A 24,295-nucleotide genomic window follows, 5' to 3' on the forward strand; every position below is an offset into this window, starting at 1 on the left:
CCTCTCCTTGCACAAAGTGCAGAGCCTGGACAAAGCCCACTGCGAGACTTTCCCCGGGGGGTGCAAAGAGCCCCATAACAAAGTGCAGATGGTCCTAGAACAATTCACCTTGTGGACAGCGGGCGGCCTTGTGGGCTGGCAGAGATTTATACCGTGGGAGGTATTGCCAGCATCCACAACTCCAATACAGTCCAGGCAATCTTTATGTATGACTAATGCAATTAAAAAGACAAAGTGAATGGCTTTAGCTCTTTGAAAGAAGTTTGGATCAGCAGTCCTACAGAGTAGCATACACTACTCATTCATACAGCAAGCAGGAAGAGGGAGCAGTGTAATTTTTCCCTGAAACATCAGCCCTGGCCTGCAAGGAAGGCAGGGCTGTGCATTGTCCTTTAGAAGCCTGCCCCACAGGCAAGGGTTGTTTTTTGGCTGGGAAATGCTTTGCTACGCCACACTCCAGGCTTTAGTCTATGGCTGCATCAGTGGGCATTGGTGTGTGGAATGGGAGAAGTGATGGAGGCAAAGGGTAGTGCTCCCTATGAGGAAGAGTCTCCTCTTGCCCCAGGTCAGGCTATGGAAGGCAGCTCTTTCAGCTAGTCAGGTGGGAGATTTGCTACAGGAAAGAAAAACAGAAGTTGCCATGAGGGCTGTGTTTTGAGAAACAGATGGTTTGGGGAAGAAACACAGAACCTAGCAGAGTTGTATGTGCAATGTAAACCACATGCCCACAGACAGGGGAATGCTTTCACCATGCAAGTCAATATTCACTCCTCAAGGAAGGCAGAAAGGACAAAGTCGGGGGCGGTTCTGGCTGTAGTGGAGGCAAGACAGGTTTTTGCCGGTCACTGAAATAACTGCTCTCAGCCTGCCTCCTCCTGGAGCAAGATCAACCCCTGAGGGATCAGTCTGGTGTGTCTGGAGGGGCACAATGTCCCTCTGGGTGGGACAGTGCTTAGCAAGGGGGGCAATAGCCTATTTTTGTGGCTCAGCTGCAGCAGAACAGCCTAGCCGAGCCCAGCCTTGGCCTTCGCCTCCCTTCAAACCTGAGGTACTCCGAATGGCTGTAGCCCTGGTGTGAACTAAGACATTGGATCCCTTTCTCAAAGCTCATGAAGTTTCAGGAACTATCAAGCTAGATTTTTTTGAACCATTCACCCAAAAATGAGAGGAGGAACCATTACTAATGTGAGAAACCACCCCAGCTCCCTCGGTGGATACTGGCAACGCCTACCTTACTCCTTAGCATTATGCATGTCTACCTTTCTCTCTACCCCGGAACAGGCTTGAGCAAAATTACAAGCATATTTTCTCCTCTTATTGAGAAGATTTACACTCACACTCCTGTCATTCTCTCACAATACCTTACATAAACCACCATTGTGTTTGGAGAGACGCCAAAGCAGTTTGAAGGAATGTGTACAGAACCTACCAGAACAGGGTTTCCCCACATGCTTCGGAGCCTATAATCCCCTTATTCAGAGAGCTAAACCAATAGGCTCATACCTCCTGCACAGAAAACTTTTTCTAACTCCATCCACTGCCTTTAAAAACAAACAAGGAAAGCCACAAACTCATGCCCAGCTATTATCATGAAAGGGAAAACAAGAGACACAAAGCAAAAGAGTTTGCCACATGCAGATTCATAAATGCTAAGTCCACGAGTGAGGAGATGTTTGTTTTTGTTCTGTGTAGTCAAACATGTCATAATCTTTAGAACATCTTCACTCTAGAACTGCAGCTGACTGCTTAGTCACAGGCGACTTGTTATTTATGCAAGGTCCTCTGCTGAGGCCTCAAGCTGTGACGCTGCTAGACTATAAATTCAGGCCTGGATAACGTCTGGGGAAAAGACTTCTGTGGAAAGCTTCCTGAGGTGTGAAGGGCCAGGCAAGAATTTCCTGGGATAACTGCATCACCACCATAGATTGCAAAAGTCAAAGTTATAGCTCAGAATAGGCTCTGCAGGGTGAGCATTAGGTACAGACAGGCCTGGGTGTTCACTAAATGCACTGGTGACTAACTTTGTAAGCAGTCCACTGACAGAGAGAAAGAATGCACCCCAAAAAAAGACCACAAGTTAAGACTCTCTACCCACTTTGTCTGCAAAGAGGTTACATGGCCTGCCCAGTTCCACAGAGGCGGACTAATGACAAGGGTGATGTCAGACCTAACAGTTCCCAAGCTTTCTCAATCAGTTCTTAATTAGCTCTAGTTGCTGACCTTTGCACCTTCTGGCAGACTCATGCTCTTCCATTATCAAACTCCCATCTGAAACAACCATAGGGGCAGCCTGCTTTGAGCTGATGTCTCCTGAGGCTGGGAACTGCTGCTCTGGGACCCGCTGCCATTCTCCTGTGTGAAGAGGGAGCATCTCATTAGCACTGCTATTCCAAAGGGAGTTGGCTATGGTGTAAGAATTACTAGGGGAGATTTGATAAAAGGAAGTGGGACTTGCCTTCATTGTCACCTTCCATCTTCCGTGGCCTGCTCCATTCACAATGACACTGGCTTCATCTCTGTGCCAGTTGTTTGCCCTGGGAGGAGGAGGAGGAGGAGGAGCAAAAATGCAAAGGTCAGAGCTATTCCCTCCAACTTGTTTTCTTACTCAGTTTTTGCTGGTGCAGGAGAGCCCAAGGACCTGCCATTCGGTAGTTTTGATAATACAGATACTTGCACAACCACCCACTGTGACCTTAGGAAACACATATCTCACAGCCCTAGTGGGTTTATCTGGGCGCACCAACGTACTGTTCAGGTCAGCTATGCCCATGCTAGCACCTAGCATGGTGTGATAGGAGCAGATGGGTAGACTGAAGTGGTTGGTAGAGAAGGTCCTCGCATATTCTTTATATGCTGTTGGATCCCTGGGCCAAAAGCCCCACTACATGTGTATCTCAAAGATTTCTGGAGAGCGGTTGCTCTCACAAACCTTTGCTGCTTCAACTCCAGGCCCCTCCAGGAAGCACTGTGCTATTCTTTTGCCTGTCTCATGTGGATAACTCTGAGATACCAGTGCACACACCACTCATGAAAGGCCTCACATGTGAAAGCCTTATTTCTGTCCTTCCTCATGCTGCTTCTCTGTGACACCAGGGTGCCTACCAACCAACTCCTGCCCACACAAGAGTCTGGACAAAGTGCATAGCCAGGCACCATGGCAAGGACTAGCAAACTTAATCCTGCAACATGGCCAACAAGATGGACTTTCCCTTTGGGTCAACACAGGACTTGAATGACCAGAGACTGGCCAAGGTGGCCTGGCTGGAGGGGCAGATACAGCACCTGGGGTCTTGCGGAGGAGCTGCAGTGCTCTCCCAGGAGGGCAATGTGCACCTGAGGAGGCTGGCAGCAACACGTGGGCAAGGCAGGATGGCTGCCAAGAGCTCCTTCTTTGTCAGAGGAATCTGCAAAGGAAAGAAAAGCAAGCGTGAGTATGGTGCTTAACATTTGTGAAGTTGTAATGCTCATGCCATCTCCTTCCCAGTCCTCAGGGTCTCAAGGACGTAGATTGCTGCAGGGTAGCGGGAGGGCAGGGATGGGCCTGTTTCTGCCCCAAGTCCCATGCAGGATAGTCCAGGTTCGACTCTGACCCAAAAGCCTGGTGAGTTACCTCAGTGCTGCAGAAAACCCTCGCTTTTGTGCCCTGATGACTGCTGCAGCTGGAGCAACATAGGTGTGGTAGGCAGCAGCCACGGAGAGGAAGGTTGGGGCTGGGCAGCAAAAGCATAAAGAGGCTCCCCAATGATTAGGTTTTTATCCTATGCTGAATGGGGAGTGGGCCAAGAATTTCCTACTGTCTGGACAGCAGTGGACAAGGTCTTTGAGTACTGTAAGGACACCACGGCAGTGTTTGCCACAGGTCTCCTCCATGTACTTCAGACTGAGGCACGGGCTAGGGCTGTGTGCAACAGAGGCTCTGCAGAACACAACAGGCTGCCCTCTCCTCCCAGTGACAAACTGCCTGGGATCCCGGTTGATGCAAAGTCTGCTTATAACCCCATCACATCAATCACAGCATGTTCCCAATATATGGATTTGGACTATTGCTGTGCACGGTGTCAGCATCACATCATGCCCCCTTAACTTGTTGCATTCAGGGAGCAGGGGGGTCATACGTGAAGTTCTTGGTACCTGAGCCTGGGAGGGCCAAGTAAGCACGACATGATGCACGTAGGGCTCAGTGAGTCTCTGGCGCTGAGCTAGGCACTAGTACAGAGCAGGGACTGGGTGGGCAGTTTCTAAAGGAGCTAGTTTTTCTGGAGGGATTTCTCCTGAAGCTCATGAATGCTTGGAATTGTTTTCAAAGGCCGGTCAGCCCAGTGATGTGCACTGGTTCCCTGCAGCTCCAAGCCCAATCTGCATCCACACTATTGACCTGTCTACAGGGCCTGCCCGATGAACTGTGTGAAGGAATCCTAAATCATATAGGAGCTTTTAAAAACTGTACCTAAGGAGGTACCAAGGTCCCACAGAAGCCTATGACAGAAAACAGAGGATTATCCACTTTGTTGTAAGGTAACAGCTCTCATCCCAAGCACTGCACATATACAAATTAACCAGCTTCATAACACCCTGTCAAGTATTTGATGGGCTAAGAAAAGCACCTCCTTTAAATTGCCCTGTTATCCAAGGGCATGTGGGAATGAAATTTCCATTGTTAATTACTGGTAAGGTTGTTGGGAATGCAAACACCAGAGTGCTCAGACAGTCGAGCAGCTGGTGCATTTAAAGCTCGGCCTTCCTCAGATAAGATAATGCAGCTTTTCACCTTCCTGTGCAGTCAGAGGGATTTTTTGTTATCCATACTGATAACTGAGGAAATGTTGGGGCCTGTCCCATGCTAGTCAGGGCAGCTCACCTGGCCACACAGTGAGGGTAGCTTGTATGGGATGCAAAGGTCAGGAAGTGTTAGTATTTTGAGAGGTTTCTCCTGAGAAAAGGGTCCTGACTGTCACTGGTGAAGTGACAGTACAGGACAGCAGGTGCAGGAGACAACATGCAGGATCAGCAAGATAACACAACCAACACAGTACAGTGTGGCCCCTGCTCTGAATCCCTTGGGCCTGCAGGTTGAATTTCTACCTAGCTGTCTGTATATATTACTGTATCCCTGCAACCAACTCCTGCAACTAACCATGTTTAGTTGGCAGCATGTTCCTCCTTACCTGGCAGAGAAAATTGCTTTTATATCTTAGGAGCTCCATGAAGAAAACAGATGCATGTAGGTGAGCTCTGCGCTTTGAGGACAGGAACACTGCAGCCCAGCAGACGTACATTTGTTGCGTACCCATTTTGTATATGCAGACTATCACGTCCTCCACAAAGCTGGAGTGGGCCTAATTAGAGAGTAGAGCATCAGTAGCCAATCTGCAAAAGGGACGAGAGAAAAGTATGCCAGCAGCTTATCAACTGAGATGGGAAAAAGGCAAGAGTGGTTTACTTTCTGCCAAAGATGCCTCTTTCTCATGTAAATTTGGGGGTAGTTTTGTTCTGGGATAGGTTGGCCCCTGGTCATATAAAGCATCTTTTAAGCTTTATCTGTGCCTCCAAGTGAAAAAAACATTTTCATTCCCAAGTTATTTTTAGGCTGCATCCAAGATCATAAAACCTGGAACCTGAGTATGGTTGGGGCATCAACTCTACATTATAAAGCTATGGCAATAACATTTACACATACAGATTGCCTGAGCTAATGGCTGAATGGCCCAAGGGAAGGCCTGATCCCTGGCCCTGTACCCTAGAAAAGCAGAGGTGCTAGGTGGGAAGACGCTGATGAAGGGCAGGATCCCCTCTGTGCAGCAGTCCAGCTTTTTTGGCTAAAGCCAGAGCATCCTGTCAACATGTTTATAATAAACAGCTAAATCTCCACCTGGAAAAGGTTATAATCCCACTAGGGCTTAAAGGAAGCAATGAGAGAAAGGCAGGCTTGGGGTGACATGATCAAGGCCCAGCTTTTTGAGGATGTTTCCCCTGAACTCAAAGGGAATGGGTGAGAAGTGGTAGATGTACTGGGGGAGGAAGCCTCCTCTAAGCACCATCTGTTACAGCAGTGATGGGGCAGACAGCCTGTGATGGTGTGCTCCTTCCCCCCACCGCCCCCCCGATGTGCTCTCTCCCCCTCAACCTGACCTTCCTGTAAACAGCATGTAGGCAAGGCCTAGTTGAGCATGCACCAACTAAGACCCGTCTAGCATGCAAATATGACTATGAGTCAATCATCTCCCCCCCCCATAAATAGGGGGCAGCCCAGAGCCCATTGAGCTCTCCTGCACGGCAGCGGGCTGCACTGCAGAACCTCCTCCTGAGCAGGGACGCCTCTCAGGGTTACTCCTCGAGGTTGAGAGATTCCTTACCCGTGACAGATCCTTGGTAAGTGATTAATAGCATGCTGAACTTTTGCGAACTTCGCAAAACTTTGCTGAGTTATATCTCTGATTACTTGTGCACATAATCCCTTAGACATAAACCATTGACCAAGTCTGAGACTAGGATTGGATCCAGCCGCACCTAGGCTCCTCTCCGAAGGAGTTTAGAAAGTAAGGGGGTCCTTTCTGAACCTCATGACTCAACGGGAGGGTCCCCTTCGCACACACTCCTTTAGACATAAACCGTTGACCAAGTCAGGGGTTACGATTGGATCCAGCAGCACCCTAGGCTCCTCTCCGAAGGAGTTTGGAAAGCAAGGGAGTCCTTTCTGAACCTCATGACTCAACGGGAGGGTCTCTGTTGCACACGCATCTGACCCTGTCCTTCATGCAGTAAATAACTGAGTGAACCTTGCCAATCGAACCTCGTTAAATCATTCTTATTTACAACTGAACTTTGTTAAGTTGCTATCTTATAGCAATAAACGTAGCGCTGCTTCTCTTTTATGAGTGAAGTGCATCACTCCTCCACAACACAGCCCTTCATTAAGCCCTGGGTGTATAACCTGCTCTCGTGCTTCGGACAATCCCCCAGGTATCTCTTAACTCCTAAATCCCTAAATCTCTGTAAGCATCCAAACATTGCACAGGGGTACTTGGGTGCTGTAGACAAACCTATGTGTAGGCAGCTAAGTGTGCTTCTGCAGTCTGGCTGTGGAAAACAGGATTGCTCAGGTTTGCAAAACAGCATGAGATCATGCGAATGAAGTCTGCGGACTTCTTCCTCATTCCCAGTTTACTCTGGAGTAATTCTGTTTACTTTAGCAAAGCTCTTTCTGATTTATATCTGTAGATCAGGACTAGGCCCAGCACTGCAGCCTGTCACTGCAGTATCTCCACACATGAAAGCAGATCTCAGAGATGCGATGGGGGCAATTTTCCCCTCAACATCACTTTATGACACCTCTGAGGATGTCATGGCTTTTAGGCACGAGGCAGCAAATCAGAGGCTGTACAGTGTTTGAGTGACGCTGTTTTAAGCCTGTGCATCTGGCCAGCTGTTTGGCCCTGCAAGTGCGGTGCCATTTTACAGGGTAAGTGTGGTTGTTTTGTGGTTTTATTGTTTACATGCTCAAGAACCCTGGTTTTTATTCTCTGGTTACCTGTCTGCCTCCCACTGGTCTTTCGGGTCTCGTGTTTGGCTGAGAGCATCGTGAGAATCTCCAGTTGCACCTTGCCTGTTCCAGATGTGTGTTTGGTCTGGGCTTCTGCCTGCGTTTGTTTGATGTGTGACCCATGCATGGGCTCCCCTTACCCAAGATGCTTTCACGCAAACAAAGGAGTGACCATTCTCTAAGGGGGCAATATGGGGGAAGGCTGAACTCAGACACTGTCCCGATGACAGACTCAGATGTTAATCAGCTGCCTTTGATCCGCTTGCCTTTCAACTAAAGCTACCATCTTTCCCCTTGTCTTCCTCCAGGCTTTTCTCCAAATGAAGACCAGCACAGCTGCCAGGACACATGATAGGAAGTGCCACATCCAAGCAGATCAGAAATCTCGAGTTGGTGAGGATTTTCTACAGGTAATTGAGGGTGTTTGCATTTTGCAAAAGCAAAATCAGCACCGGTTTGTGCAGCTAAGTCCTTGGCTGCACCACTGCCTAGTCTGGACACGCAAACAGTCCTCGGTGAGAGCAAGTGCAGCCTTTGGAGAGTGCATACAAATTTGAGACCTCAATTTCAGTTCTGTCAGCCCCAGGGAACTGGGGTTTACTTTGCCAGTCCAAAAACAAATAAGAACTTCAGTCACTAGAAACTAACACCAATTTCTTGACTTCAGTGATCTATTCGAGACGGGTGCAGCTATGCTCAGGGCCCTTGTGGCTCTTCCTTTTAAGACAGGAGGCTTGCAGTAAGTGTGAACCAGTACTATAATGTTAGCATCTGAAAGTTATTTTCATCTGACTCAAAATGAGGATTAAATGAAACTTCCATGGCAAGTTGTCCTCACAGTCTAGGGGTGAACTTTATTTTGCTCTTTAGGTTGGAGTTTTTAATACTGTGTTTTTTAAATTGGTCCCCTAGATTCATGTCAGGGTGGATATCAAACTCATCAACGTCTGGGAGATGTTATTCCTAGCCAGAGTCCAATTTTGACCTTGGACAGAGACAGCAATTGTTTTTGATTTATAAAATTCACAAACGAACACCAGACCAACATCTGGGTTTGGATTCGGGCACTCCATAAAGCAGCAAAGTATGCAAGTCCCTTCTGCTTCATTTAACTCCCCTAACTAGTCCAAAAGAGTGCATTCTCGGTCAAATTGTTTCTAGGAACAGTATCAGTATGTTAGCCTTGGAGCTCATTAATGCTAATAGCAGTTGCATAATGCACAGCTGAAATGTGGTTGTACAGTAAGCTAAGAACATATCCCAACTACATGAGGTATGATTGCCAGCCAAAGTTTTTAAATGAGTAGCATTTCTTACCATTACAGTTGAATTTATCTTTGATTGTTAATTTTCCAAAGAGGGCCAGGTTTCAAGGCATCGCAAAGACATACTGCTAAGTCTAGCCTTATCCTCCATTTAAAGGCTACATGCTTGGCCACAGGCTGAAGATGATGGTGACAACAACAGTGTGGAAGGAGGTATGAGTTCATCTTGTTGCCCTCCCTGCACAAAAGCTCAGGAGACCTCTGAAAGGGCAATTGCACAGTGGGGGTGGAGGAAGGAAATTCATTACAGTTTAAGACCTGCAGAGGTGAGCTCTATCACAGAATTGCTGAGGTTGGACGGCACCTCTGGAGATCACCTGGTCTAACCCTCCTGCTGTAAGACGACAGGCTTTCCAGTGATTTCAGAGGATGAGACCCAGTGCTGTGCATCTTTCTTGCCATAAGACCATGTAGATAATACTGTGGCTTTTCTTTTAACCACAGTCTGAAGGGTCTGCAAGCCTTGGTCACTTGCCGCATGTAAATGACTGGGAACTCAAGCATCAAACATGGCATGTTGTCATTTAATACTCGTGGAGCTCTGAGCTCTGAGATTCAAAGCAGCAGAGACTGAAAGGAGTTTTAGGACCAGGTGGCCAATGAAGTGGTTAGCTGTTCAGAGGGGGACTCAGAAGCCATGCAAGCGGTGAGTCAGGCACAGTGGTTAGGTAGCTGCATGGGCAGCCACTTGGTTACATCAGCTTTGGCAACAAGAACAAGCAGAATCAAGCCAATGGAATGGAAATCTCAACCTTTACAAAAGTCACTAAAGCTTGGAGTGTTGCACACATGAGCAGAATGAATTTGTTAATATCCTGCAGATCTGGCCAGTTCTCATTACTCAGTGCAGCTGTTTCATCCCTTTGGTTTGTTCAGAGAATGTTAACTACATCCCTTTCATGGCCCTGTTTCTCTTTTTGTTATTGCTCCATTTATAAGACCTTGATTGCTTTTGGATAAACAAGCTTTGGATCATATTTAAAATATAATGCCAGCTGTATCCTAAGGCAACCAGATAACATCCACTGAACTCTGTGTATATAAGCTAGACTGAGCCTTCTGTTTTACTCTATGCTGCTGTGAATGGCAGACAGCTCTCTACTGCCTGCTCCTTGGCAGCAGAAGGGTGCAGGATAATTCCTTCAGGAGACACTTCTCTGCGTTCTGGCCCTTGAGCTGCTGGAGCCCAAATTGACCCTTGCATTTTGGTGACTGGCACCCAAAGTGTTTTCACTTTTTGGCTTTCTTTGGATTTCCAGCTATCTTGGCTGCTTTGTCAGACTGCTCTGGCTTTCCTTAAAGTACCTGAAAAAGAGCTTAAAAAAGGAAGCCATTGAGTGAATAAAAAGGACATAACTCATCATTATGTTCTTCTGAACTACATCCATGTGTCTTTAGGAAGCCAGTCTTGCTCTGGACTTTGCTGCTCCAACAGCTGATGACTGTCACATTGCCAGGTGACCAGTTCTCACTCTTAGGAGTGAGTTTTCCTCCCTGGAGAACGAGCTGATTTGCTTCAGGTTAAAGCCAAAGTGCCAGCCAGCACGTAAACAGTACAGACAATGAGGGAGTCTGATGTAGCCTTCAGATACTGATGTGAACAGTTTAGGCAAAGCCAGAATGACTCCATGTGATGTAGCAATGATGCAGACTTGGCTGTTCAAGGACTGTTTCTGTCTGGCTGTTATTGCCAGCTTTGGGGGCCACTGCTATGCCTGGGAGGGATGTGTAGCTCATTCAGCCCTCTGGAGTACAATTCCTCTGTCTCTGGCCTCTGGATAGGGACTGTCCTGCAACAGTCCTTTGTGGATGATTCCCCCCACGTATATTCCTGGAGAGATCAGGGCTCAGCAGACATGGAAGACAGGTCGATGGCTCAGCTGGTCTGTTCTGCAAGCCATGCCTGCTTGCTCAGAGTGATGCAGTCTTTCGTTGTAGATGCCAGGGTTTTGTCCAGAGCCAGAGAAAGTAATTTCTACTTGTACTGAAGGTTATTCCCTTTGCCAGTGTTGGTCCCTGCTGCAATTTAACATCCATTTGGAAATGTGCCCTAAATGTATCTGAATGAAATGAATTATGGGACTGAATTATGAAGACATGGGGCTATGGGAGTTTGCATACTGTCTGCTGTAACTTTGAAACAGCATGAAATATTAAATAAACCCTAATTCCATATATTGGCACATACATATACCATAAGCAAACACTATACATATGTAAACAGCACACAGCTCCTAGGAGCTGGATCACATTTTAAAATAGCAGGTAGAGGGGTCTGCTATTCTACAATAGAGGTATAACATTTGGCTAAATTATGCAATTCATTTAAATGTGTGCTGTACAGCAACATAATTTTTGGAGACCATATTGTTTGGTCCTTCTGAACAATTCCCAGAAGTAATTCCTGTGAGGAGCACACACCCAAGCCAGTCAGAATTTCTGGAATGACATTCCAGTTGCTCAACATCTGGTTATGCAGATAGAAGAGAAAACAGAGTGACGCCTTAGCCCGTATAATAGATAAGGGTGTGAGAATTCAACTCTCTGGCTAGCACATGAAAGTGTGAATGACCTCGCCCCATGTCCAGGATTGCTCAAGCCATAGGAGATGTCAGTATCGATATATACATTTTTGTTTACAGTCACAGGACAACTCTCTTCTAAATGTTTGCTTCTGCCCTCAGATCTTAACCCTAGAACAGAGAGAAAGTGCAACGCTTCTTGAACAAAGCGCTTGCAAAGTTGTTTGCCTCTGTAAACTGATTACAGAAACGGATTAGCGAAGTTCTGTCTTTTATTATTCTATCTAGTGGAAGACCTTCCGCCTCTTCAGATAAACTCACATACAATTAGAAAGAGGCAGAAGTAACGGGTTCTCAGTTTTCCTCAAGCTGAGACTAGTGGCTTCTCTGTATTATTCTCCTATATGATGACGGAGTGACCTCGCCTGTGATAAACAGAAAGGGGCTCCTCTCGGCCATAAATCCCTGAGTTTATTCAATTCCTTTTTCCAAAGCAACAAAAAGCTTGACTTCAACTGTCATTTTGCATCTGTATCTTCAATATCTACTAAGAATTGGCCAAGATTTCTCATTTGTGTCCGTAACCAGAAGAAAAGAAAAAGTGTATCAATACTACTCAATTAATTCATTGATTAATAGATTCTAGCAATTGTAGCCCAAACTCATGGGTTAGGAGGGAGAAAGGGGAGAGGGAAGTTCCTGGATGTTCACTCCTCCTTGTCCTAACTGAGGTATGGGGATCATTTTGCTTGTGTGAGATGCAAGGAAACAGATGATGGTGTGTGGAAGTTGGGGATACGAGCTGGATGAAGGGGGCCATTAATCCTTCAGGCTAGTGAAATCAGGGGAAGTTCCGGAATTAGCACCATACCAAGCAGTCTGGTGCTAATGTAACAAGCCCAGTGCATGCCCTGCAAAACCTTGAGTAGAAATAAAGATCATGGTTGCAAGGGGAGAGTGTTCATGTTTCAAGGAAATGTCTTACCCTGAGCAAGAGGGAGAACTTTGGTAGCAGGTCTTGTGTCACACCTGGGTTCCTAACCTGGCTACAACATTGTTAGTAGAGATTAAAGCAACCCTGTAAAGGCAGCTTTGGTAAACAAAAGCCTGTGAATAGAGGTATCAGTAGGCAGGATTAGATGAGAGAAAACAGCAGCAAGCAATGCCTCTCCCATTGGAAGTAAAGATGTTTGCAACAGATGGTAGTGTCTGTCCCAAAAGCATTAAGGAGTTCCTCAACCTGTAAGCTGGCTTACAGCTCCTGGTTTTCTACCGTTTATTAGCAATGAAATCCTTCATTACTGACCCAGGGAACTCCTAAGGCAGGTCTTCCTAGTGACTTCTCTGTGCTCCAGGGAAGAGACAGTAAAGGTGATGAATTAGGAAAGCAATCTTCTACTGATCTTTTTTTTTTTAAACCTTTCTAATAGCTCCACTATAACTGACAGACAGACAAAAGTATCCGTGAGTCTCCTCTTACTTGAGGTTACATAAGAACACTGCTGGGTCTCTCCAAACTTGTGGGAGGAGGGTCAGATCCTCTGAGATAGTAAGATCCTTAATTCTTGCTGCAAGAAAAAGATCTTTTGCGTATCTAAACCTGAATGTCTAACCTCTTCATGACAAGTATATCTGTATCTTGTCGTGCAGTAAGTGACACATGCCACGTCTGTTTTCACTTCTCACTGTATTCAGCACAGCTCAGATTGGCCCACTACAGACCACTGAACAGTTCTCTGGACTTAAAATTTGAAAATGTTTGCCTCAAGTCCTAGTGACATGACACATGTACAGTCCCCTCCCCCAGCCTGCTTTGCAGTGTTATTGAGGTTGCAAAGTCAGGCTCAAAAGTCAGAATGAGAACTAGCAGTGCAACCCAGATTCTGCCTGCTCACACATATGCCTTACATAAGGCCTTGAATTATGGGCCACACCAGACCATGTCCAGAATTTTTTCCCATGAATTCGTTTCTATTGAAGCCAATGGCACAGACTGTTTCTCCAAAGGAAGCCCCACCTGCTCAGGAGGCAGGCAGAACCCAAAGGGCATTTGAGCTGGGCTACATCATAGGCATCAGTGCTGTACTCAGTGACAGGGCATTTCAGTGTGCAAGAAGGTCTGTATTGGTGGATGCAATTATTATTGGAGAATGGGAAAAGGAAGTGGAACCAACCAGTTCTGGGTTACTTCAAAATACTGTCTTTCAATTAGCCAGGCTAATGAGAGAGTGAAGGAAAGATCTAAGACTTTGTGACTATGATGGCTAAATAATGATAATGTGGAGCAAGGTGTTAATTGCAAGTATGGCTGTAGTATGGCCAGGGAGTCCCAATATACCAAGTACAGAGACCCTTAAGTGTGGAGGATATAGCCAGCAAACTCTCCCCTTCCTCCAGGGACAGCAACATCATTAGTCACTGTACCCTGCAATAATGCTAAGGCAGGTTACCCCATGCAAGGATCTGGCCTTTTGCCTGAAGTCACGCATCTTCTCTCTTTGAAGCAACGAGTAGGACTTAAAACAGAATTCAGTCTTTAGAAAATGCTAGAACTCTGGCCAGAGAAAATCACGGGTGCACAAAAGCCAATTTACATCAGTTAATGATGTAGTCCACAGCATGCTGGGATGAGGACAGATTCATATGAGGTCACCCGCTGCAAAACTCTGACCTTCCCTTTTACCCTGCTACCACACCTGCCATATGCAGTATGGCTACATAGAGCTATAGCTTGTGCCAGTGATACCTGCCTAGCACCTCTCACAAGGACTATCAGCAGTTCTAACTAAGATCATTTCATTCCTGCTGGCCAGGTGGGTTAATGGAGTTTCTCATGCCTTCTGCAACACACAGGATGGCAATGCAGTTGACAGCTAGCTAGAGCTGATAACTCTGGAGTCAGCCACTTCCAACCGTCTCCCTCTTTTGCAGTCCCACCATCGAGCAAGCAAGCAGTACTGGGATGATCCTCTGCTTGTAGCCCCCACTGCCATAGAGGCTACTAGAGCATAGGTCAGGGTAACAGGGATTCAGGGGGTTGTTTCAAGACAAAGGCTGTTCTTATTTCAAGCAGCTGCAGACAGGTGCCTGGTCATTTGGGCTGAGCAGTCAGGGGCAATTGGAAATAGCCCCCTCATGCCTGTGTGTGCTCCTGGCTCAAGAACCAAGGTGATAGACCATCTAGGCACGAGGTTGTTTAGGTCTGTCTCTTGGGAGTGGCTATGGGTCACCAAAAACCTATGCTTCCTTGCTTAGTGCTACATGTGGGAAGTAACCCTGTTGTATCTCCGTTTAGCTCTGTTAGAAGTGAAGTAGTTATCCTTCATGTCTGTCAGCGGTTCCTGTAATTTGTAGAAGGACCTCCATGCAAATGAATGGGACGTCCAGAGCAAACTGCTGCTCATGGACAGGAGCTGGGGCCTTGGGATTTTAGGATGGATTTTCTGAGGCGATGGAAGTGGCTGGGCTCTGAGTGCATCCCCCTTCCAGCTGATAGGGCTGGGGGCAGCTCAGAGCCAGCGCAGCCAACGGCGGTCCCTTCCCTCTGCTGACCCTGAAGAGCCTCCCAGCCAGCGCTGCAGGGTGGCCACAGCCAGAGCCAACCCTTGCCCAGGGGAGATGCTTTCACACGCTGAGGCTCCAATGCTTGGCCCTGGGAGCTACAGCTCCCGCTGCATCACAGCCCTGCCTGCGCCTGGCCATGGGCCCTCTTGATCCAGACCAAGACCCTGATCTGTGGACTGACTTCCTGGCCTGGCCTTGAACCTGCCTTGTCCCTATGGACTTGCCTAGTGACCACATGGCCGTGTCTGATCCTGGTCTGACACTGAGCCTGATCCTGACCCCCTGACTCGTGTTCCCAGCTTGACCTCAGCCCTGCCTCACCAGCACAGACCTGCCTGGCAATCGTGACTCTTGGATGAACCTGGCTGCCCCCCAGCCTGCCCTGTTCCCTCTCTGGGGGTGGTGGGACGGGCCCTGGCTGGCGAAGCCCCTGCCCTGCTGGCCAGGGGATCCCTCGTGTCTCCTGGCTCCCCATCTCTGTGACAGCAGCCAGTCCTCACCGTGCCCTGACAGAAAGATGCAAGATGCTGAATGTCTAAGGAACCCCCCTAGGCCATGATTAAAAGTCCCACCTGTAGCTTTTTAATTCTTGTTAGCCAGCTGTCTAGCCAGAAGGCAGAGCATGGCACAAGTGACCATGGGTATTCATTTTACTGGAAAAATCTACTCTACTGAGAATAGAAACATTAAAAATTCCTTTGATTTAAAAATCAATGATGTAGCAGATTTGGGGTTATCTCAAAGCATTGCTCTGCTCAGTGGCTAAATGAACATAAATGGGAAAATACACTTTTGTATCACTTTGGTTACATATGCTTTCTGGGAAAGGCAATTGCTTCTAGAACCATTAAATATTTGTTTGCACGACCAGTGTGTTCTCCTTCCTACGCACTTGCACTGCTAACGTACTTTCCCTGAGAGGTGGAATGTTTGCCATACCAAAATAGCAACTAAATGAATGAAAGTTCAAGAAGAGCTATAAATAGAAAGGGCACCAGGCTTTCTCTGTACACATATAAGCTGCTTCACACCCTCTTCGTCTTGACTGCCATTAACCCCGAGATCTGAGGTGAAATAACCTTTCTGCACTTTAGAAGAACAAACAGCAAAACAATAAAGAGTCCAAATATTTACGAGAAAATCACTGAAGCCCTGTGTAGGAAAGATGGAGATAGTGCTCTGCTCCATGGCTGGAACTGCCAAATAGTAATAACCCGGTTTAAATTTTAACAACACTTACAGGGGAATTTGGGGATGTCAGAATGAAAATGCCCGGGGTGAAATTTCACTCTCCCTCTCTCTTTTTAATAGTCCCTCTCATGCACAATGTAGAGTAGAGCCAACTGTTCAGTCTGGGGGTAATGCAAAGTTGCATCTCCTGGAAGTGGCAGCTTCCAGAAAAGAATGGACAGGGCTGTGGGCAGCAAAACAAGACCAAGAGGTAAGGAAGAAAAATGTATGCTGAGAAGTAAATAAAAAAGAAAAGCAAAAAAATGAAACATTTTTTGTTTAAAGGACAAAAAAACTTCACTTTTCATACCAAAGACAGAGCACACAGTCATTCTCCTAATGTTGCCTTTCCAGGTAAATAAGTGCCTTTTCATGTTGCCCCAGGGGGTGTTTAGGACACGGAGGAGTAGAGGGAGGGGGTTACAAAGGCAAGTGGGGTGGAAGGGTGCCTTAGGAAACAATCTCCATTGCAAGAGGCAGTCCTCACTCAAGAAGCTCACAATCCCTTCACTACACTGTATTTTTCTGTTTCCCCAGGACTGGCTCTGCATGGCAGTTCTCTTGTAGAAGGCTGTTAATGTTTGATACTTGACACTGAGATAAAAAGCAAATAAACCTCAAAGAAAGTAGCTGAGTCAGGCTAGATTAGATTAGCAGGGAATTTACCGGATTAGTTATAGTCGTCGGAAATAGAAACTGAACGAAATCTTACTGCGAAGAAACTCCTGGCCAAAATGTAGGCTCATAAAAAAGTCGATGGTTTAGGTTTATTACAGTCTCAGCATGCGATATGAGATCTGGATGTATAAAGGGATTTCCTTTTCTCTATGGAGGTTTTTTGGATGTTGGCATGCATAACACTTGGCTGGTCACGGGTTTCTAAGTGCAAATGCAATAATGAGTGATAAAAGAAAGTATCACAACATGTTTCAATACGTCATGTCTTCTGATGAGAACTGCAGACCATTTCTGCACAGCTGTCTGAACAAAAAGTTCCTATCTGATCCTTATCATTTCACTCCTAGCAATGGAGGTGGTTGCATATTTTTTACTTAAAAAATGTTGAGGAAACTAGATGAAAATGTTGACAAATCAAATTCCTGCCTTTTCTTCTGAGCAACTGGATGCACTGAATTTCTGCTTTGTCTCATTTACTTCAGTGTGTATTGCACTGGGGTCTAGAGGGAGAGGTGAATGCACCTTGCATGCGCTGAACAGGCCACTCCTGCAATCCACTGTTGAATCACTACCTGTGAGCGCTGGAACTAGATTTACGGAGTCAGATGGTCACTGCCTGTCTGTTTTTCCTCCGATTCATCCAAAACACTACAAAAGGGAAGCAACCTAGATGAGAAAGGAACTCTGTAGCTGTGTTTATGAAAGTGCTGTAGTGTGAAGCTGCTTATCCCAGGACTTGCACTACTGTATACAATGTGAGCAAGGAAATAATCTGTCTGGGAAGATGCTGCTGTACATGAAAGCATCTGCCTGCAGCTAGATTCCATCAAAGAGTAGATCTGCGGATTGATTTTCCCAGTATGACATCTTCCATCTGCAGAGCACTCAAAGGTTCTTTTATTAGCCCTGCTGCTGTTCATGATTCAAACAACATGATGAAACAGCTCATAAAAAGGCACTCAGCCCCACAAACACTGCCCCATAAGCAATACAGAAAGTCCCAAGTTGGGGAGGTGGCAGAAGCAGAGCCTTGGTAACAGGGACAGGGGAGGAGCATGAGAAATGCTATCTGGGCACAGGCAACGTGAGTGGTGACTTCCACAGCTGGGAATGCTGTCTCTCAATCTGTCTTTTAATGCAAGTCCACCTAATCTTCTGGGGACAAAATCCAAGAATCGGCTTGTGCCAGTACAGCTCACATGAACAAACAGTATCACAAACATTGTGACTGTTGTCAGTGACACTTTGAATATTCATTTACTATTTCTGTCTCCCCAGTTTGGTTCTCTGCATGCATGGACATGTTTTTATGTGTTTTTATTTAATTTGCAATGATGTCATGGACAACCTTTTGATGACTTATGACCCACACCAGGCTAAGTACCACTGGTTTATAAAACAAAGAAGAGAAAATAAAGTCAGTAATAAAGTTGAAATAACAATAATTAAATAAGGTCAACAAACAAAAGGATGGAAGCAAGTTCCAAAATGACTTGCCAGATATATTTCAGGAGTAGCCAGTAAACAGGGGAGGCTTTCAGAGTACCTTAGAGATTTGGACACATCAGAATAACGTTCTCTAGGGCTGAGCATCTGAAGCCTGAATAGCCACATCAAACATTTTTGGGGCATAGTACACAGCACGTCAATTTGTTGGGGACTGGGCTCTGCCACAGGACATGCTAATACTATACAAGAGGTCTGAAAGCATCCTTGGAGCAACCACGCAAATTTGCATTTCCTTCTCCAGAAACCAATTTTATTAGATGGCTAGAACAATTTATTTAGCATGTGTGTTTTCCTGTCTTCAACCTATTAGAAAGCCCTAATAGACCATTATGCTTGAAATATAATATCTTGCATGTTGGAAAGAAGCTATTCCTGAGCCATTCCCTATGCTTTTAATTTATGGGAAAGGAATATGTTTTTCCCCAAGAGCATTTCCTACTGATTCACTTCTCTTTATCATCTGGTTTACAGTTCTGATCTTGACTCTTCACCATACCCAGATTTCCCATATTTCAAGAAATAGGATTCTGTGGGGGCAGTGTGAAAGTCACCCAATAGAGCTTTTCAAGAGGAAGCTGCTGAATACATCAACACCACAATTTACATAGATCTAAAAGATGCCAGCAGGTTCTCCATAGCAAGTATGACGAACTGTGTCAACTGAAGTGACAGGATGAAATGAAGAAGGGCTACGCAGAACAGCCCAAGTATTTGCAGTGATAATCCTTCCCATCCCTTGGCAGAATACAGCATGTTCACTGCATGCACTGCCTTCTACAGGACAGGCCTCCCTCTTTTAGTCTCAGGATGCAAAGGGGGCTCTACTGTAAATTACTTGTGCCTTATAAGGGACTGCAGTGTGTACAGATTCACTGTCACCTCCCAGTGCCCACTCCAAAATGATACCAGAAGCAGTAGTCTCTAAGAGAAGCAGGAATGAGGTGTGATAATGTTGTTTCCTCCACGAAGAATTTGTCACAGACAGTTAATCCTCAATTCAGATCACAGAACTCCCTCTGTTAGGTGCCACATAGTCACATAAAGCAGGAGGTACCACTAGACCTGAACAAAGGCTAGGAACGTTATACAGGGCTACGAAGCAGCGCAGAGAACTGCATACAACGTGGCAGCAAGACAAAGCCTCGGATGGCTGGTGCTGATCCAGTACTCCTCTCCAGTCTATCTCTGAAGTGCTCTTGGAGAGACACTGGGACACAGTGAGGCTTGGCCAGCTGCATCCTTAGCACATAGTACATCTACAGCAGGGTGATCTTATGTCTGGGTAAGCTCAGTACTGAAGTGATTAATTATAAACCCTGTTTCTGCAAGATTTGGAGGGGCAGAAATCTCTTCCTTCTATTGAGGGGAAAGAGAAAAGACACCTGTGGATAGCATCATTTGTTGAAATGATTGCGCTTTGCACCTACAGTTCATCTGCTGAGTTCTCTTGTTTGGCAGGAGCTTGTCTGAGTTTTGATGCGTAAAGTAGCGATAATGGATTATCATTATTAAAGGGCTTACCAATTGGGTAGGCAAGCCCCAGGTGAGAGGTCATTCTGACCGTACAAAAGAAAAGGATTGAGCTCGTTGAAGAAGCTTGGGTTTGACTGAGAGGAAAAGGAAAAAAATTTGTTCTGCAAGTCTGCAGGTCTGTCTGTCTGAACAGCAACTAGCTCACAGGCTCTTTTTTTGTTCTGCGTTTCTTAGTCAGCATGTTTGCAGAGTGTGTTCAGCAGGTTTGATAACAACAGAATTCCTTCCATCCTGAGGTTTTAATAAATCTAGTTGTAGCAGAGAGGCACTGAATTTGCTGTATGTTTGGCTAAAGCAGAAACAGCTGCAGTCTGCAGAGTTGCAAAGCGTAGCAGGATCTGACCATGCAGACTGACAAAGAATGTCCCCCACTCCAGGCGCCAGTGATGTGTACGGGGAGTGGTACTTGCTTGAGAGAAAATAGTGGGGCATCAGAAAGCAGACTCTCTGTATTTTGGGGCTGGGGAAGAATTAGAAGTAGGAGAAAAGCTGTCTCAATGACTAGGAAAGTTTTAGCTGTGCTTCCCAGAAGGTGAAGTTTGGGGAAGGAGCTGGAGCAATACTTTCATTTACTCCTGAGAAGAAGCCTTAGACAGACTGATGGTTGCTCTGGGTATTTGGCTGAAGGGTCATATCATAATGATAGCAACGATACTTGTTTAAAGTATTCTGAGAGTTGCAACTTAAAGGGATGCCAGGTCCTCAGGAAAAAATGTACTGTTACTGACAAACAAGACAGCCAGAGCTAATGAATACAGATTAAGGTGCAATGGGATGTCTGTTTACCAGCTTGGAGCTTCTGCTGCTCCTCCTGATATCAGGCTGATCTTGTCATCAGTTTCAGGGACGGCAAACACAGACGTCAACCAGAAAAGAGAAGTCTCATGAAACAAAGCCAGAAAGAGGAACCAACAACTTGGGTTTCCCAGAAAGCTGGCAAGGGGCCTAATCCAGCACTTGCCAGAAAATGATGTGCAGTGTCACCTTCTTCTCAGCTCTTCTTGTCAGAAAATCTTTCTCCTTTACAGCTGGAGCAGACAACTCCTGGAACAGAGCAATTATATGAGATTCCCACCTTTTGCTTTAAAGGAAGAAAGCAAAAAGAACCACATTTCTAGCCCACAGGGTTGCAGAAAGAAATTAAAATGCTTGACCCCTGAATTCTGAAAGATGATTAGCAAATAAATGCAGTTCAAACTATGCAGGCTAAAATGCCACATCTCTTTGAGCTTAAGCCAATCATAAGGGTTTTGTGAGGGCTCTCCTTGTGATTTCTGAGTATGTGGTCTTAGTTACACTGTACTTTATAGCAGCAGGCAGCAGTGCCATGCTTCTTGTCTCAGCAATTCCATGTCAAATATACCTCATTTAAAATCAAAGAAGTGCAAACATAATTTGAGATTTGAGACTCCTGATTGTTTCTGTCCTCTTTGTGCACTTTGTAATGTGGACTAATAAGAAACTCTGTCTTCACTTATCCCCATGCAACCCCCCTGACTTCAATTACTGACTTTCAGGAAGCATTTACACAAGTGCAGTTTCACAGAAACTTGGTGAACGGGGGAAAAAGGATGAGAAGAAATCGACAGGAAGGGACCAACTTCTCTTTCTCTTAGATCTCCAGGGTTTAGAAGGCCAAGAGGAATTCAGTGCATTCAAAGTAGTGGCACTTTTTGTCGTGAAAGCTTATCTGAGGCTGAACAATCATAGGAAACACATCTGCCTGGCAGCAGTTACTCTGCTTAGGCTATTTCTGAGGACATCACTGCTCTGAAAAGAGTGTCTCAAAGACATTCTAGGCCTGGAGAGAAAGGGTGGTCATGACAATTTTCTTAGGCAACAGAAATATCTAGCTTTATGTTTTTTAAGTGCTTGGAAAAAATCTGTGCACTGACTTGCCTTTGTGACAGAGTTGCATCAGGGGTGTGATGGAGATAGTTCTTATCATGCTCCTAAAGATGCAGGAAAGGAGACAGCATGTACATGTCAAATCTCTCTGGATCATGCCACAGTGTGGATCTGACAGCCAGAGATGTGCTGACAGTCCCAGATCCCACACTGCTCTTTGGCCCTGCTCCGCATCCAAGCTCTGCTATGGTAGGAGTAGTCTAGACAGTCAATTTGGAATTTCAGCTTTTCTTAAGGCCTCTGGAGGAGCCTGAGGTAGATTTAAATTTTTGATTCATATTCAAGCTCTGCTCTCTTGTGTTCAGTGCTACCTTAACCGAAACCAAAGAGGCTTTGTTCTGTTTTTTCTTCCTCCCTTGATGAACCTCACTCAGGCATCCCTTGGAAATTCAGAAGACAGGCAAAAAAGGTCATTGGATCTACAGGTCAGTCATAGCTGAATGCTATAGAGGACCAGAAAATAAACCCTCTTTGTGATAAGAAAGGAGAGAGAGAGAGAGTTACAACATGAGCCATGCTTTGCAAACCATGTCTTTGCTACAGCAGAATCTTCTCTACCCTTAGACATCACCGTTTCCCACACCGCCCACAGTCGTGCCTATTCTTTCTCCAAAGCCTTGCCTATTCTTCCTAAAAACTATCTCATCAGATTCTGGGAGTAAAACTCAAAGACCTTCCTAAAATTGTGCAGCAAAGATGTAGCATGAGTCTTCCTCCTCCTCCTCCTCCTCCACAGTGCTCTGCAGAGGTCAAAAAAAGCCCAAAGAGGGTGTTAGAAGGTCATAGGAAAAAAAGTTGTGCCCCTGTGTACATTCATACTGCAGTAACACCTTGAATCCATTTGCAGTCTTGGTCATCCCATTGCTATGCCCCCTTTTTTTTTTTCCAGAATTAGTAAATGTCTAAGGTGACATGGTTGATGAGGGATATCAAATGGCTTCAGTAAAATAGATTAGGCCTCTCTAACTTGAAAAGAAAAGGACCAAAGAGGAACATGCTAGAGCTCCAGAGTGACACAGAGAAATGGTGACCAGGGAATGATCTTTCACTTTTTCTCAAAATATAAGAAGTAGGAAACAATAATCAAAATTATTACACTGCAGTTCTAAAACAGAACTTTTTCACACAATGATTTGCTTTAAGCCTGCCACTTGAATTTGCTCATTGGGACTGTTATCCTTTTTCACCTTTTTAGTGCATCTTTCACCTGCGGAACTCGTTTCCACAAGATGAAGTAAGGGTCAAAAGTATAAACTGGTTCAAGTATCACCTAAAAATTCATACAGGGCTTATCAAAGTCTAGCGAACATAATGGTGTCAATATGTTATGTTATTGTTTTTCTTCTTTTCTTTTTTTTCTCTCATTTTTGCCTGCCTTCACCTTTTACTTTCTTCAGTGTATATCCCATTTGCTGTGACACGTAAGTTTTCAGTGTTACTCTTCGGCTTGAAGAGATGGCTTCTTTTGTTTGTCTTTCAGCCACAGGGCACAATTATGTTTCACCATAGTTAAGAGCCAACAACGATGTGATGTGATGTGATGTGATGTGACGTGACGTGACGTGACGTGACATGAAGTTTTTTTTTCCAGAAAGTAGATTTCAAGGTATCAGAAGGTTTGGCAGAACAATGCATTACCAGCAAGTAGAGTGAATATATCGTCCCCCAAAAGATGTGCTCAGCCCAGTAAGTGTTTCCTGGGTGTTGCATTTCTCTCACTGGATCCTTTGTTATTTTTCAACTTTGTGTGTCATCTTAACTTGGATTTCAAGTACCGCTGATCACTAAGAAATTGTGTGACCACATCACTGTAACATGTTTGGTCCTGGACTCATAAACTAATAAACGTTTGACCATTCCTTCTGTACTGACGCTGTCATTACGAAAAATGGCCCAGCATACAAAGCGCCAGTGTTCCAGCTCAGGGAAGAACTATCTACTGTATGGTGACAGGGCTTCTAGTGTGGAAAAAGATTTTCACAGACCCACCAAAATCAACAGTCCTGGCCAATGAAGTTATTCTTCTCAGTTTCCTTTATGTCTACTTCCACCCCCCTCTGAGGGTGGTTTATAGTTTGTGAAGTACTAAACAAGCACTCAAATACACTGCTGTTTTACATTAGTGCCATTACCTCTTTTCTTTCCCTCATTCCCCATCACTGTCCCATGGATTTGTGGAGATAGGACTGGCTTTAGCAAGTGATACAAGAGGAAAGGGCATAGGGAGATAAGTTCCCCCAGGGCCAAACTCTAAATCCTCCAGACAGAAGGAGAGGAAGCAGTATGCCAGAAAGTACAACAACTTTGTAAGACCCTCGAGTGTTTTGTCTGAGGCAGTGTTGGAAGCTTACACTGTTCTTTTGCACAGCAGGAAAAGGAGTTAGAGGATGGGGAGGAAGGAAGAGGTTTCCACAAATCAGACCAAAGTAATTTGTGAAAGACCAGTTGCAATGCATAAATACACTTGCCTGTTCTGTCTGAATGGC

Source organism: Apteryx mantelli, chromosome 5 (genome assembly GCF_036417845.1).
Source record: "Apteryx mantelli isolate bAptMan1 chromosome 5, bAptMan1.hap1, whole genome shotgun sequence".
Classification (NCBI taxonomy): Eukaryota; Metazoa; Chordata; class Aves; order Apterygiformes; family Apterygidae; genus Apteryx; species Apteryx mantelli.